The sequence below is a fragment of the Diceros bicornis genome, chromosome 26 (assembly GCF_020826845.1).
Source record: "Diceros bicornis minor isolate mBicDic1 chromosome 26, mDicBic1.mat.cur, whole genome shotgun sequence".
Classification (NCBI taxonomy): Eukaryota; Metazoa; Chordata; class Mammalia; order Perissodactyla; family Rhinocerotidae; genus Diceros; species Diceros bicornis.
The window spans coordinates 46,531,153-46,547,175 of record NC_080765.1 but is presented as its reverse complement, the minus strand read 5'-3'; positions in this window follow the sequence as shown (position 1 = coordinate 46,547,175).

Genomic DNA, 16,023 nt, shown 5'->3' with positions numbered 1-16,023 from the left:
TCCCGTTTCTTCCCTTTCGCGGGGGTCCAGGTGTGTCCTCCAGATGCGAGGGCAGTCCGGGCCCGGAGTCCGAGCGCTGAGAACAAGGGACCGGTGAGATGCTCGGGGTCTTTTCTGCTGAAACGCGGCAGAAATGCAGGGACGTTGCTATAGAAATTGCAGCGACTGAAAACACACACACACACAGATGCAAGTGCAGGTGAAACCGGGGAAATCAGGAGAAGACGTGGGTGTGTCCACCTCAGCAGCCTAATTGTGACCTTGCAAGATGATCTGATTGGGGAAAAGTGGGTCAAGTGTGGCAAGGATCTTTGTATTATTTCTTGCACTACCTGTGACTGTGTAATTATCTCGATTAAAAGAAGAAAGTGCACAGTGAAATGATTAAGAGAAACCTTAACTAAACTGGAGTCCGGAAGGCCTGTAGGGAGAGCTCTCACCCCCATCACACATTGTCAATATCACTAAACAGGAAGAGAGAACGCTTGCATCTCCAACAGGAAGTAAAACTACTTTACTACTGAAAGATTTCTCTCCCTGACCGGCAACAGCCCAGCCAATCAGAAATACCCCACTCAACCAATGAGGACCTGTTGATGACCTGATCTGTTACTTTCCTCCAATGGACTTTCATTTAGAACAGCCCCTCCCTACTCCCTTTTTGCTCTATAAAAGCAGCTCCCTCGTTTGCTTTCTAGAGTTGCCTGTGATTGACCATAGCATGCATGTTCTGACCTGCAATTCTTTGGCTATTCCCAAATAAACTCATTTTGCTGATAAAATAACTGGTTGTTTTATTTATTTTTATTTAAAACAATTTTTTTTTGTGAGGAAGATCGGCCCTGAGCTAACATCTGCCAATCCTCCTCTTTTTTGCTGAGGAAGACTGGCCCTGGGCTAACATCCATGCCCATCTTCCCCCACTTTATATGGGACGCCACCACAGCATGGCTTGACAAGCGGTGCCTCAGTGCGCGCCCGGGATCCTAACTGGCAAACTCCGTGCCGCCACAGCCCAGCGTGCGCACCCAACCGCTTGCACCACCCGTGGTCCCTGGTTGTTTTATTTTTAAGGCTGTCAGCACCTAAGAAAGAAAGGTGCAGAATTGCTGATAGGGCTTTAGAAGGGGAGTGGGTGCTGGATACATACCCTGGTCATCTGGTGGAGCAGTGTGAGAGAAGACCAGGCTGCTAGATTAATCAAGATATTTCCCTGACGATGCTATTTATATCGTTTCAAATATACATATACACTATATATATATATATATATACAATTAGACGTGCTAACTACTGGACTTAGGTGAACCTGGCAAAACATTTGCCAGCTTGTCGTGTTTTTAAATACCCCTATTTGGAAATCTTTTTAATGACTTACTAATTTTTGTTAATAGAGTACTAATCAGGGGCAAATAAGTTAAGATTCAACAACTAAATTCATTAAATTTGTCATGAACTGCAGTCCACATGTAGCATTATTTAAATTATTGAGCTTCTCCCTTTAAAAGGAAAAACAACTTTGGTACTTATACAACCACATATTACAAAAAAAATATATCAGAGGTAAGTTTTACATTATTATCAAAGCATTGTTTTTACTTTTACTCATTTGTTATTTTTTATTTCCCAAATAATAATGGAAAACAAAATAAATTATCTGCATTCTCATCATTTCAAATTTAACAGAGAAAGCTTTTAAATTTTTTCCACATTCCTTTCCAATCTTTGTCTGTAAAAGAACATATCTTGATCTTTCCAAAAGAATAAACTGGAATTTTAAGTCAATTTTAAAGAAAAAAAAGTATAAAAATAGTTTGCATGCATTTTTCATTTGAGCCTCAGTGGGGGAATAATATTTTAAATTATTATTTGTATTTTTTCATATTTTAATAAATTAATTTTTGCTGAAACCTACATAAGATTAAGCAAGTATAATCAGCCCCACCAGGACACAACAGGCTTTTCATAAGACATGCTGCTTCAAAACACAAGCATAAAAGAGTGGTATTTTTTGATGTTAATAATGAAATTGGGACCCCTTGTTGCCTAAAGAATTCACTTTTTCCAATTTTTTATAGCAATTCTGTGAACTTGGTTTGTTCCTAACAATAAAATTGACTTGTCAATACATTTTAGATGGATGTGAACAGAAACAAGGACAAGGAATGCCTAGTCCTACCACTTATGTAGAAGTCAAGGGTGAGCAAACAAAGGTCAGAGCTGAAATAGCTTGCGTGTCTGGCTAAAAGTAATGGTAGGAGGCTACAGCCGTCACCTCCCCGGAGCATGCCAGCTGTCAAACCGTCTAGGAGCATGTCACAAAGGGATGACAGGGAAAATATATAGTAGTAGTCAACTTAACACATACTAATTGGTAGGGGAAAAATTGGCAATTATTTTAATAAATTACAAAAGACCACCTTTTATTTATTTAACAACAAAATAACTTTTCTAAAGTTGATCCTGTGATTACAATATCCCTCCCAGGAGCTGAAATACTGATAGATCAGTTAGTAGTCTCACTCCCCATTCCTCCTTCCACCAAGGGACCAGCGAACATTATTTAAGACTGTAGATGTGCTAACATTTACAGATATTTGTGTAAATTTTTGCAAAAGTTTGCCTGGAGAGGAGAAGTGAAGTAATCCATGAGTGGGATTGAAAGAACTAGATATGGAGAGTGGATTTAGGGGCAAAACGAAGCAATTTAAGACCTATTGGAGCAAATGAGAGGAGGAAACAGAAGAGACAAAGAGTTAAAAGGACATTTGGGGGGAGCTGGATTCAGAAAAGTTTGAAGAAGCATTGGAAAGGAACGAGTTCATGAAAAAAAGCCGCAGCAACTCTGGAGTAGGCTGAGGACTGAGACCCTAGGAGTATTCCAGAAAATTCTGGGGGAGAGTGCACACAAACTGCTGAATCAGGATTCAAGGAGTTGTGGGAAGAACAGAGTCTTTCTCAAGTCCGAGTGGCTCAAGCAAAAAAGGGCTTGACTTGTTCCACGAGCAAAGCAGCTGAGAGGAGAAACATAAACACTGGCATTGGACTGGAAGTAGCAAAAATCAAGGTTGAACTAGGAAGTTAAACTGGAAAACCTATTAAGAGCCTGATGTACCAGTCGAGCTACGGTAAACTGAAGTGAGTAATGAGTGGGGCTGGAATAATTTCATGTATGCAGTCTATGCACAGGGATTGCTATGTATCACAGTGTGTCCTTTTTATGCCCCACATGCCTGATGTGCACTGTACCGAAGAGAATGTGTGGAGGGAAGGAGAGCAGGAGGAGAAGGTGGTCATGAGCACACAAGGCACAGGCTTTGGCCTTTGGAAGACAATCTGGCTGCCCTCCAGTCTGTCCCACCAGGGAATTACTCGTGTGACAACATTAGAAGGGCTCATCTCTTTGGAGGGCTGTCATGGGCCACGTTTCAACACAATTTGTGTTAGACATATATAATCCTTTCAAACCTTCCTAAATTATTGCAACATACCTTTACTGGCTACTTTGCAATTAACCATATCACTGACCTCTCAGGTTCCATCTCCACACTGCCAACCAACTGCGGGCATTTCTACCCACTTGAGGGACCGTGTACATCCAAGCTCGAGGTATATCAAAAACTAAACTCAGAAGCTCACCCCAGGCCAGCTGCTCTTCTTCCAGTTCTGTCATAAACGTGCATCTAGTAACCCAAGCCCAGAGCCTCAAAGGTAGCCTTGAATCCTCTCTTCTGCTCTACTTTGCTCTAATCAGGTGTCAGGTTCTATTTTTCTTTGGAATAGCTCTTGAACCTGCCATCATCTCCCCATTTCTATTGCTGCCCTCTTCTTTGAGGCCCTGGTGGCATTATCCTGGAGGGATATCCTGCAGGCACGTGCTGCAGGGGCTCTTACCTCTCCCTGCTCCAGGCCATCCCATACCTTCCTGCCAGATTAAGCTTCTCATAGCTTCCATCACAGCATTCCTCTGGTCTGGAACCTTCAATACTGTCTACTAGAGGGGGCCCAACTTTTCCTGTAAGGGGTCGTATATAAAGGGCATTGTGAGCCATATGGTCTTGTCAAAATGACTCAGTTCTACCCTGATAGTGCAAAAAGCACCCACAGACAATACCTGAACAAATGGGCATGGCTGTGTCCCAATAAAACTTCATTTACACAACAGGCAGTGGGCCAGATTTGCCCTGTGAGTGGTGGTTTGCAGACCCCTGGATTAAAGTAACAATTCCTTAGTTTGACATTCATCACTTTCTAGAATTTGGACTCAACTTAAAACCCTAGCCCTCTTTCCCACCATTTCTCTAAAATATGCCCATTTCCCCAAGACTTTTACATGGGTAATGAATTTCTGTTTAGAAATGAATTTCCCACACTGCAAATATACACGTTTTTAGAGATATGTAACAACCACTGAGCTTGTGACAACAATGTCTTTATTTCCATCTTTTTTCTTGACTTCATTGTCCTTGAGGTTGATATTCATTAGTTCCTTATTACTTCTAGAAAACTTTTTCTTTTTTTTTTTTTTTTTTTTTTTTGCAGGGAAAGATTTTCCCTGAGCTAACGTCTGTTGCCAATCTTCCTCTTTTTTTAAATTTTATTATTTAATTTTATTTTTATTATTTTTTAAAGGCTACCTTGAATGAAGCCACTATACCATTTGAAAGCTAACTACTCCCAAGTTTGGTTATCCTAGAGTCCAAAATTACTCCACAGTAAGAATATGGGCGCTTGGAGAAAGCAGAGATTCCCATGGGCAGCACTATGCTCTCCTCCCTCTGGATCCAAATCCCAGGCTTTGTTCTTTTTAGGTTTATTTACGTGTTTAGGAATTTGCTCAGAGCATAATAGCCTATCTACATTGTTCACATCTTTGGCAAATACTAAAGGAAGCAAGAGAAAACTTCAATTACAAAAGACATTTTGATTTTTAAAATTATCACTCTGAGAAAAGGACAATAGATATTTCTCAACGTGCTTAATTTCAGTACACGTTAATCAGAGTTCTCTTATCTGAACGGTTTTATCGCGTGGCTGTCTAAAACGAGAAAATAAATGGGGTTTAGGAGGAGCTAGCATGAATCATAGAAACTAAAAGTCAGGCTATTTGGTCAAAATTTCAGCTTTGCCACTCATTCGCTGTGTAGGTCAAGACTCCCTGAACTTCATTTTCCTTATCTGCCAAATAAAATGTTTAGGCAGATCCAGTGGGACTAAGATGAATACATGGGTACACATCCTGTGGGAGAATGCAGTGTGTTTATTTGGGGGAAAAATAAATAAATAAATAAAATTATAAAAAAAAAAAAGAAGAGTTACTCAACTTCATGTAAAATGTAAATAAACATGACTCCTTTTTTGTAAACTCACAAGGGTCAGAGTTAGTATAGGCATCCCTATGAAATAATGGATGAGAAATATAGAAGGCTACATTCCATTGATAACCATTACTAAAATGGGTTGCATAATTCTGGAAGTGGTATTCCTGCTTTATGACATCTTCGGTTAGGCAGGCTATGAAAACAGGTTGAAATGGCTTTACTATTCTCCTTTTTCAACTCATTTTTCCCTAAATTAACCAGAGGTTCTCTTACGTAAAAGAAGCAGAGAATTGTCACATTTCCCAGGAGTGTCAATTTATCCTTCCTTCTTAGTGCTTGGATGCAAACAGCCACGCAGGGCTCTGTAGCCTCAATGGCATTCTATGGGTGTCATCAAGCTCCACGCAGGGGATGTCCGCAGGTCATAAAGTAGGAATTCTTTCCCTCATATTTGTTCTTTAACGCTTTTAATATCACTTTTATTTTGGTCTCAACTGTTTGTTAAAAACCAGAGTCAACTGGTAAGTTTTACTTGGCTATATTTTTTTCTTCTAAGACTATTGACACATTTAGGAAAACCCCAATGATTCAGATTAGGCAATAGATTAATAAGCGGTGACAAATATTCTTTTCATTTATTTAGCATTTGTACTCACCCATTTCCAAAATTATATGAGGTACTGTACTGGGAATAGTGTTCCCCCAACATTCATGTCTACCTGGAACCTCAGAATGTGACCTTCTTTGTAAATAGGGTCTTTGCAGATGTAATTAGTTAAGATGAGGTCATACTGGAGTAGGGTGAGCCCTAAATCTAATGACTGTGTCCTTATAAGAAGAGGAGAGGAGACGTGGACACACAGGGAGAACACTACACGAAGAACGAGGCAGAGATTGGGGTGATGCATCTACAAGCCAGGGAAAGCCAAGGATTGCTGGCAACACCAGAGGCTAAGAGAGAGGCATGGAATATATTCTCCCTTTGAACCCCCAAGAAGGAACCAACCTTGCTAACACCTTGATTTTAGACTTCTGGCTTCCAAAACTGTGAGAGAATAAATTTCTGTTGTTCTAAGCCACCCCATTTGTGGTAATTTGTTAAGGCAGTTCTAGGAAATTAATACAGGTGGTTCACAAGTTAAACAAAATGCACAATAGGATGATTAGGAAAGCAACAAAAGAACTACCATACATAGACAGCAGAGGGAATAAATGTTTCCAGGCATCCCAGATGCGCTGATTTAGGTTGTTTTTCTGGCAGCTGAATCACAAAGGAAAACACATTGGATTATAGAGTTTCAATTATCCAACAAAGAGAACATACAAATTAATCTAAAGAGACAGTCCCATTTATTTTCCCGTGGGGCGAAAAGAAGAATTTATCACATAGTTCCTTGTATATGACCATTTAGGAACATGATAAAGAATATCTTCAAAAAAGTTTTCCCAATACTGTTAGACCTTCCCCAAACCCATAACCCGTCTAGTCATGAGAAAAACATCAGACAAATTCTGACAGAGGGGCATTCTACAAAATACCTGACCAGTCCCCCTCAAAACTGTCAAGGTCATCAAAAACAGAGTCTGAGACATTGTCACAGCCAAGAGGAGCCTAAGGAGACGTGATGACTAAATGTCATGTGGGATCCTGGATGAGATCCTGTGGCAGAAAAATGATATTAGGGAAAAAGTAAGGAAATCTGAATGAACTATGGACTTTGGTTAATAATGTATCAATACAGGTTTAATTAATCGTTAACAAATGTACCATACTAACATAAGATGTTAATGATGGGAAAACCGGGTATGGAGTATAGCCCCCTAGAAGCCAGCCCCCTAGAATTCCCCTCACGCCCTCTGTGAATGAGCCTCTCAATGTTTCTACACATCTAAAACTGTTTTACAAAATAAAGTCTATTTAAAAAATTCTGTTAGATAGACAATTCTCATATCAACTTTCTGTAAAAGACTGGCAAAGATTCTTATATATTATGTTTAAAAATTTATTGGCTGTAACATATGTAAAGAAAAGTGTACAGATTATAAGTGTACAACTCAATGAATTTTCACAAAGTGGACCATTCACCACCACCAAGAGCAAGCAACGAAGGTAGCCAGCCCCCTAGAATTCCCCTCACGCCCTTTCCTCTCCCTACCCCTCCTGACCGGGTAACCACGATCCTGATGCCTAAAGCCGTGTATGAGTTGTGCTAATTTTTGAATTTCAAATAAATCAATCATAAGGTGTCTCACACTTTATTTTAGTAGACACCACTGTTCTCATCTCCAGGTCTTTTTAACATTTCTCAAATTTTATAAATTGTGAGAAAACGTTTCATTCCTTTACGCTCCACCACATCAGACATCTTAAGTAAAGTATCCAAATCTGTTAAAGCCATGAATTCTCTGGAATTTGTTGTAATTTAGCCTACCTCCATCAAGGTTGGTCGTGCTAATCTCTCCAAAATTAGGAGAACTAGTCACATTTAGAAGATGGAAGGCCAATCAGGGGCATCACCTTGTATTTGCAAATAATTTTTCTTACTTACTTTGAGTAGGCTATTAGAATTTGAGGGTGTAGAAGTATTCTTTTTTTTTTAATTTAATTTTATTTTTTCCCCCCAAAGTCCCAGTAGATAGTTGTATGTCATAGCTGCACATCCTTCCAGTTGCTGTACGTGGGGCGCGGCCTCAGTGTGGCCGGAGAAGCGGTGCATCAGTGCGCACCCGGGATCCGAACCAGGACCGCCAGCAGCGGAGCGCACGCACCTAACTGCTAAGCCACGGGGCCAGCCCTTATTTTTTACTATAAATAAAAAGCTTATTCCTGGGGCTGGCCTGGTGCCCCAAGTGGTTAAGTGCATGCACTCTGCTGCGGCGACCTGGGGTTCACCGGTTCGGATCCCGGGCGCGCACCGACGCACTGCCTGGCAAGCCATGCTGTGGCCGCGTCCCATATAAAGGGGAGAAAGATGGGCACAGATGTTAGCCCAGGGCCAGTCTTCCTCAGTAAAAAGAGGAGGATTGGCACAGATCTTAGCTCAGGGCTGATCTTCCTCACAAAAATAAAATAAAATAGACATAATCCTAAAATTAACAATGGGAGTTATGGGCAGGGCTGGGGAGTGGGATGGAGAATGGAGGAGAAACGTAATTCAAGGGCAATGGAATAATTCAAGTTTAAAAGTGAGCCTCAACAATGGGATGCCACTTCACACCCACTAGGATGGCTGTGATAAAAAAGACAGTCGACAACAAGTGTTGGCTAGGATGCAGAGAAATCAGAATCCTCATACTCTGCTGGTGGGGATGTAAAATGGAGCAGCCACTGTGAAAAAAAGTCTGGAAGTTCCTCAAGCGGTTAAACATAGAGTTACTGTATGACCCAGCAATTCCACTTCTGGATATCTCTTCAAGAGAATCAAAAACTTACGTCCACACAAAAAATTATACATGAATGTTCATAATAACCAAAAAGTGGAAACAACCCAAATGTCCCTAAACTGATGGACGGATACCCTGAGAAATGGTTAAAATGGTCTATCCATACAATGGCATATTATTTGGTCATAAAAAGGAATGAAGTACTGATACATGCTATAAAATGAAGGAACCTTGAAACCGTTATGCTAAGTGAAAGAAGCCAGACACAAAAGAGCACGTATTATATGATTGCATTTATATGAAATGACCAGAATGGGCAAATCTATAGAGATAGGAAGTAGATTAATGGTTGCCTGGAATTGAGGGTAAGGGGAAATGGAGTATAGGGTTCTCTTTTGGGGATGATGAAAATGTTCTGGAACATTTTCCATCATTCCAGATACTGATGATGGTTGCACAATTCTGTGAATATGCTAAAAACCATTCAACTGCATACTTTAAGAGGGTGAATTTTGTGATAATGTGAATTATATCTCATAAAGCTGTTAAATTTTGGGGGCTGGCCCCATGGTGTAGCGGTTAAGTGAGCGCGCTTGGCTGCTGGCGGCCCAGGGTTCTAATTCCGGGTGCGCACCGAAGCACTGCTTATCGACGTCCCACATAAAGTGGAGGAAGATAGGCACACATGTTAGCTCAGGGCCAGTCTTCCTCAGCAAAAAGAGGAGGATTGGCATGGATGTTAGCTCAGGGCTGATCTTCCTCACAAAATAAATAAATAAATAAATAAATAAATGACTAGAAATTAAAAAAAAAAAAGCTGTTAAATTTTTTAAATGAACTTCAACTCTCTTCATCATTCCTGTTGAAACTATGAGTTGGGCAGCTGTGGACTTCTTGGCATTGGAAAACCCAACACTTCAAGTCTGCAGAGAACTTCTAGAAATTTCTACCATCCTAAAAGTTCTGGTTTATGAAGAAGGAGAAAAAAGGTACCCATGTATAACACATTTTATTATCTGTGTGTAAATTCAAGTTTTCCCAGCATAAGTTATCTTTAAAGACACACGGCAACCAAAGGCTTCTTTGCCATATATCACTTAATTCTTACCATAGCTATGACGGGGAGGCAGTGAATGACAGACTGGATATAAGGCACAAAGTTTTGTTCCAGTTGTTTGATCTAAAACAGTCAGCTTATTTTTTTTAAAAGATCCTTGGAATTTTCACAACTTTTTACGTTTGCCCCTAATTTAAAGGTTATTTTGATATTTACATCTTACGTCATACGAGAAAAAATTATCCGTATGTGGCCTCATTTACTGTTTTGAAGAAAATCACTGACGTTTGTTCTTCTCATTTTAGTGCTTATGCATGTTGCCATTAGCTTCTAAAGGCTATATAGTAGAATTCCAGAACCCTTTACTTTTTTTTCAGTGTCCTTAAAAACAGAAGTTGACCATATTTTATTATTTAATGATAGCTTATGATTTTAGACAATATTTGTATCTATTTTCCCACTCAGCTTTAGAATAGACGACAATGGGAAGCAGTTCATTCTCTCTGTTGGCATTACAGCTAAGAATAAAATAAGTCAATATAGTCACTTCTATGTCATAAAAATTTTTTCCTCTTGATCAGTCATTTTATGACCCCAAGGTCACAGCTATTGCAAAATTTTATTGTGGCTTGACAAATTCTCCACGTCAACTCTATATTACAAGATCTTTCATTTCTTCAATTAAACAACTGGAAATGGATACCGCCTGTGCTCTCATAATTATTACGTCAATAAAGTCCGTTATAATTACACCACGCTGTTGAAAAACGGCATGTCAGGGACCGACAGACTGGTTTTGGGTCACCATTTCACACAATACCAACCATTGATCAAGTTATTTCAAAGGCTTTAAGCCACAGATTAATAGAAAAAAAGACTTTGTGGGTCCAGCCTGGGTGGCGTAGCGGTTAAGTGCACGCACTTTGCTGTGGCGGCCCGGGGTTCTGATCCTGGGCGCGCGCCGACACACCACTTGTCAGGCCATGCTGTGGTGGCGTCCCATATAAAGTAGAGGAAGATAGGCAAGGATGTTAGCCCAGGGCCAGTCTTCCTCAGCAAAAAGATGAGGATTGGCGACAGATGTTAGCTCAGGGCTAATCTTCCTCTCAAAAAAAAAAAAAAAAGACTTTGCACGTCACATCTTTTCATCTATGTTTTGCCAGGCTCTCAAATAAGCAAGATATATTTCTTATATCAGCCTCTCTATATTTGTAAGTAAGTGAAAAAACTTGAAAACATTTGGAACAAATTATGTTCTTTGAACTATAACTATAGATAAAAGATATTAAACTTTACAACAGTGATTCCATACAGATTCATTTTTAAATAATTAGCTTATGATAGGAGATATTGATACAGGGCACATCTTGCATTTATAAATTTTAATACAATTTTTAATTATTAACCCATTGGGCAAGACACTAAAATGTTATAAAGAGTATGAAATTAGGAATGATAGATTTGAATTCTAGTTCCAAGACTCATCTTAAGTCATTAACATCTGAAAATCCTTTATCTACTTCTGTGAGTGCTTCCAAAGTTCTGGCATGAACATAGTTTTGCTATTAAGATAGAAAAGGTTCCCAACTGGATCAAGTTTATCTTTGTATCAGTATTCTTTGTTGCAACTTTTAAATATTAGAGTATAAAACATTGAATTCTGTTTGGGATGATGAAAAGTTCTGGAAATAGATAATGGTGATAGTTATACAACACTGTGAATGTACTGAATTGTACAATTAAAAGTGGTTAAAATGGTAAATTTTATGTTATATATATTTCATCACACACACAAAAAAGATTGAATTATACTGGCCCTATGAATTGTACCGAATTGAGGTTAAACATTTCAAAGAAGTCAAAATTGTAGTATTTTCCAGTTTCCTATTCCCTGACTGATGGCAGAAATGGTTGTTTGATAAAATTGATACAGAATTTGTATGCTGCTCATTGCCTTTACCTTTTATCCAATGTCCCTCTGAGTATATGTCTTAAAGACTTAAAAGCAAAGAGACAGATTCTTTATGATTCTGTGATACAGATGCATGAAGAGGAGTCTAGTTAGACTTTTAGCTGCCCAGGCCCTATGAGGCATCTTAATCATTTTCCCAAATATTATTTGCTGTGTTAAAGTGGCCTAGAGGGCCGGCCCTGTGGCTTAGTGGTTAAGTGCGCGCGCTCCGCCGCTGGCGGCCCGAGTTCGGATCCCGGGCGCGCACCAATGCACCGCTTCTCCGGCCATGCTGAGGCCGCGTCCCACATACAGCAACTAGAAGGATGTGCAGCTATGACCTACAACTATCTACTGGGGCTTTGGGGGGGCGAAAAATAAACAAATAAAATCTTTAAAATAAAAAATAAAGTGGCCTAGGAAAAAAAAAGCAAAATCCTACAAAAATGAGAATCCTGTTAATATTTTCATTAAGATATCACTGTGAAGGCTTCTCTTTGTCTGAGAAAAGTTTATGGATTAATTAGGGCTTTTGTCATTGCAAATGCCAGAAAATACAATTCAACTGGCTTTAAAGAAAAAGACAATGACTGTGGTAGTGGATTTTACTGGCTCTAGTAACCAGAAAGTCTAGGCGTAGTTGAGGCAAAACTCAATCCAGGGGCTCAAACGGTGTCCTCAAGTCTTAGCTTCTCTGTGGATCTCCTTTTCCCTACGGATGAAACAAAAATTCTGGGTCACTGTCCCTATCGTGAGTCAGTCTCTGCGACCAGAGGATGGGAAGCACTGATTGTCTCGGGCCTACTTTAAATGCCCAACCCTGAAGCTGGACAAACCTATGCAGTCAAAGGAAGTTTGACTTCCTTTGACTTCCTTCTAACAGAAAGGCCAATGGACACTACGAGGCAAAAATAATCCATGTCGCCTACATTTCAGACACAAAAGTTTGATCTTAGAGCTGATAACTTGGAGAACTGCTGCCCAGGAAGTAGGAGTACGGGCTTCAGAGTTAGGCTGTAGGTTCCGCTGCAAACAGAGCTGGCTACGTAATTTTTGGGCCCCAGCTCAAAATGAAAATGCAGAGTCCCTTGTTCAAATATTATTAAAAATTTCAAGATGACGACAGCAGAGCAGTGAATCAAGTGTCTGGCCCTTCTAAGTGGGGAACCCTGGGCCACGGCAGAGCTGCACACCCACGAAGCCCACCCTGGCTGCATATAATAGTAAAAACAAAACAAAACAGAGGCTTAAACAAGACAGAAGTTTGTTTCTTTCTCACGCAGAAGTCCAAAGACAGGCGCTCTAGGGCTACTTGGCAAAGCCACTGGGGACCCAGGCTTTTTCCAGCTCATTGCTCTGCCACCCCTGGAGTGCTGCCCCCTCCTCATGGCCCAAGCTGTCCTGGCTGTGTTCCACCTAGCAGGACTTTGCAGGAAACTTCCTCAAAGAACTACGCAATGCTTTGATTTACATCTCATTATCCAGGGCTTGGGAGTTATTCGGCCACATGAGGTTCTGGGCAAGCAGGCGGCAGAGTCCCAGCTAAAACTCAAACCTCTGTTACCCAGGAAGGGGAGAATGTACGGGGCGGTGGATGGGGCGTTAGTCAACTGTTTCTGCCATGCAGATGGCCTGAGCATCAATCCATCTTCAATATTGCCCAGGTGAGTGATTTGAGGTGCATCATCTAAACTCTCTCTTGTCTCCATCACTCAGGCATATGTTCAAGGAGCTGAGGAAAGGCCAGGGGCCTAACGTGCAGGGAGAGAGGTGGGGTGGGGGGCACAGGATGCTGTTGGGGAGGGAGGCAGGGGCAGCTATGGGGTTTAATCCAAAGAGTTTGAAGGAGGCAGTGACTGGTCCACTTTCTATCCTTTAAACGTGTTCCTGGCTCCCTCGCCAGGCTGTGGGCACGCTGAGATGGACATGCAGGGTAACATCTTTTGTATTTTTACCTCATTTATATCCAGTGCCTGGCACAGGACCTGGTACAGAGAAAATGCTCAATAAATGTTTTTAAATGTATAAGTGGGTGGGTGGGGTTGTTCTGACCAAGATGCGGAACTAGCCCTGCAGCAGCTGCCTCCCCGATCAGCCCTGAAGGAGCCTGAGAGGCAAAAGGGCCACCTGTGAGTGCCCCAGGTGACGGGGGCTCTTTGGGTCTTTTGGCCTGGGACAGGAGCAGCTGGCTGGCCGTGGATGGTAAGAACAGAGCAGCTGTGAGTCCTGCTTGGGCTCCTCCCCTGTGTGGCCTGTGGACAAACAGCACCTGTCTGCTCCCTGCACCTGAGGGGCCCCAGGCTTCTGGTCCAGGTGTCCTCAGGTAAAATCAGGAGGGGACAAAAGCCCTGAGCTTGTGAGTGAATGGAGCAAGTGAGCCCAACTGTCCTGGGCAGTGGCTGCCGCGCCCCTCCCCGCAGGACCCCAGCTGGAGAAGGACAATCTGAGAAGGGTCCTCTCCTATGGCTGCTTCTCCCTGGGGGCGTGCACTTATGTCCTGTGGCTGCCATAACAAACTGCCACGAACCGGGTGGCTTAAACCAACAGAAATGTATTCTCTCATGGTTCTGGAAACCAGAAATCCAAGATCAAGGTGCCAGCAGGGCCATGCTCCCACTGAAGGCTCCAGGGGAGAATCCTTCCTTGCTCTTTTCAATTTCTTGTGTTTGCTGGCAATCTTTGGTGTTGTTTGGCTCCAGTCCCATGGCGACCTGCTCCTTGTGTCTTAAGTCATCTTCCCTCTGTGGGTGTCTAACTGAGTCAAATTTCCCCTTTTTATAAGGACACGAGCCGTATTGGATTAAGGACCACCCTAACAACCTCATCTTAACTTGATTAAATCTGTAAAGACCTTATTTCCAAATAAGGTTACATTCTGAGGTACTGGGCATTAGGACTGAAGACATATCTTTTAGGGACACAATTCAACCCATAAGAGGAAGAGATGGTGAAGACCTGATCTGAGGAGTCATTTAATGGGGTGGAGAATGAGCGTGGTTTTCTCCATTGATATGGAATGTCCAGAATAGGCAATTCCACGGAGACAGAAGTTAGATTCGTGGGTGCCAGAGGCTGGGGGTAGGAGGAAACAGGGAGAGGCTGTTAATGAGTACAGGGTTTCTTTTTAGCGTGTTAAAAATGTTCTGGAGTTAGATAGTGGTGATGGTTGCACAATCTCGTGAATATACTAGAAACCACTGAATTGCATACTTCAATGTGCAATTTTATAGTATGTGAATTATATCTCAATAATAATAATTTAAAAGATCAATACCGGGACCTTGTAACAAATATTTCAACAGTGAAACTGCAAGCTAAAAAAAAGGAAAGGACAATGGAACAGTATTTTTTAAGTATTAAAGAAATATAACTTAAAATTTAGAATTTTATATCCAGTTAAACTGCTTTCAAATATGAGGGCATGATAAAAATATTTCTAAGACATATAAGCCCTCAGAAGCTTTAAGACACAAGACTCGTGCAAAATTGTTTGGTATGAAGTCTTTAAATAAGAGGGAAGAAACCACCAGAGAAGCTCCAAGAGATATATGAAGCAAAGGTGCTAAAATTCCTTGAAAAATATTATTGTTGTCTTTAAGAAACATCTAAGACCAGATAAAAAGAGAAAATTTATACATAGTATATGGTGTGGGAGAAGACCAAGGGATGAGAGTGTGCTAAATTCTTATTTTATTATGGGGCAAATATAGATATCAATTTTTTTAAGTAAGAAAGGATTAAAAGGAAACAGAAAAAGTGGGAAACTGAAATGATAGTAGGAATAGGTCCAAGTATGTCAATAATAACAATTACTGTAAATGGACTAAATTCACCAGAAGAAAAACAAAGATTGGCAGATGGGATTTTTTTTTACAGTCCACATAAATGAGTGGATAAATACGATCTTTTAGATGTTTGCACCTCCTGCAAATACGTAATTGTGCAATCTGACCCTAATAGGCATTGAAAATATCCAGACCCAGAAGAAAGAGTTTTGGGAGCTGGGAGAATAAAATGTACCATCTAGATCGGGGTTTGGCAACCTATATCCCACAGATTAAACCTGTCTGCCACCTGTTTTTGTGTGACAAGTGAGCCATATGATGGTTTATATATTTTTTGATGGTTGAAAAAAATTAAAAGAAGAATAATATTTCATGACATGGAAATTATATGAAATTCAAACTTGTGTCCATAAAATTTTAATGAAACACAGCCACACCCATTGGTATTCATGTAGTCTAGAGCTGCTTTCACACTACAATGGTAGAGTTGAATAGTTTCAGCAGGGACAATACAGCCCTCTAAGC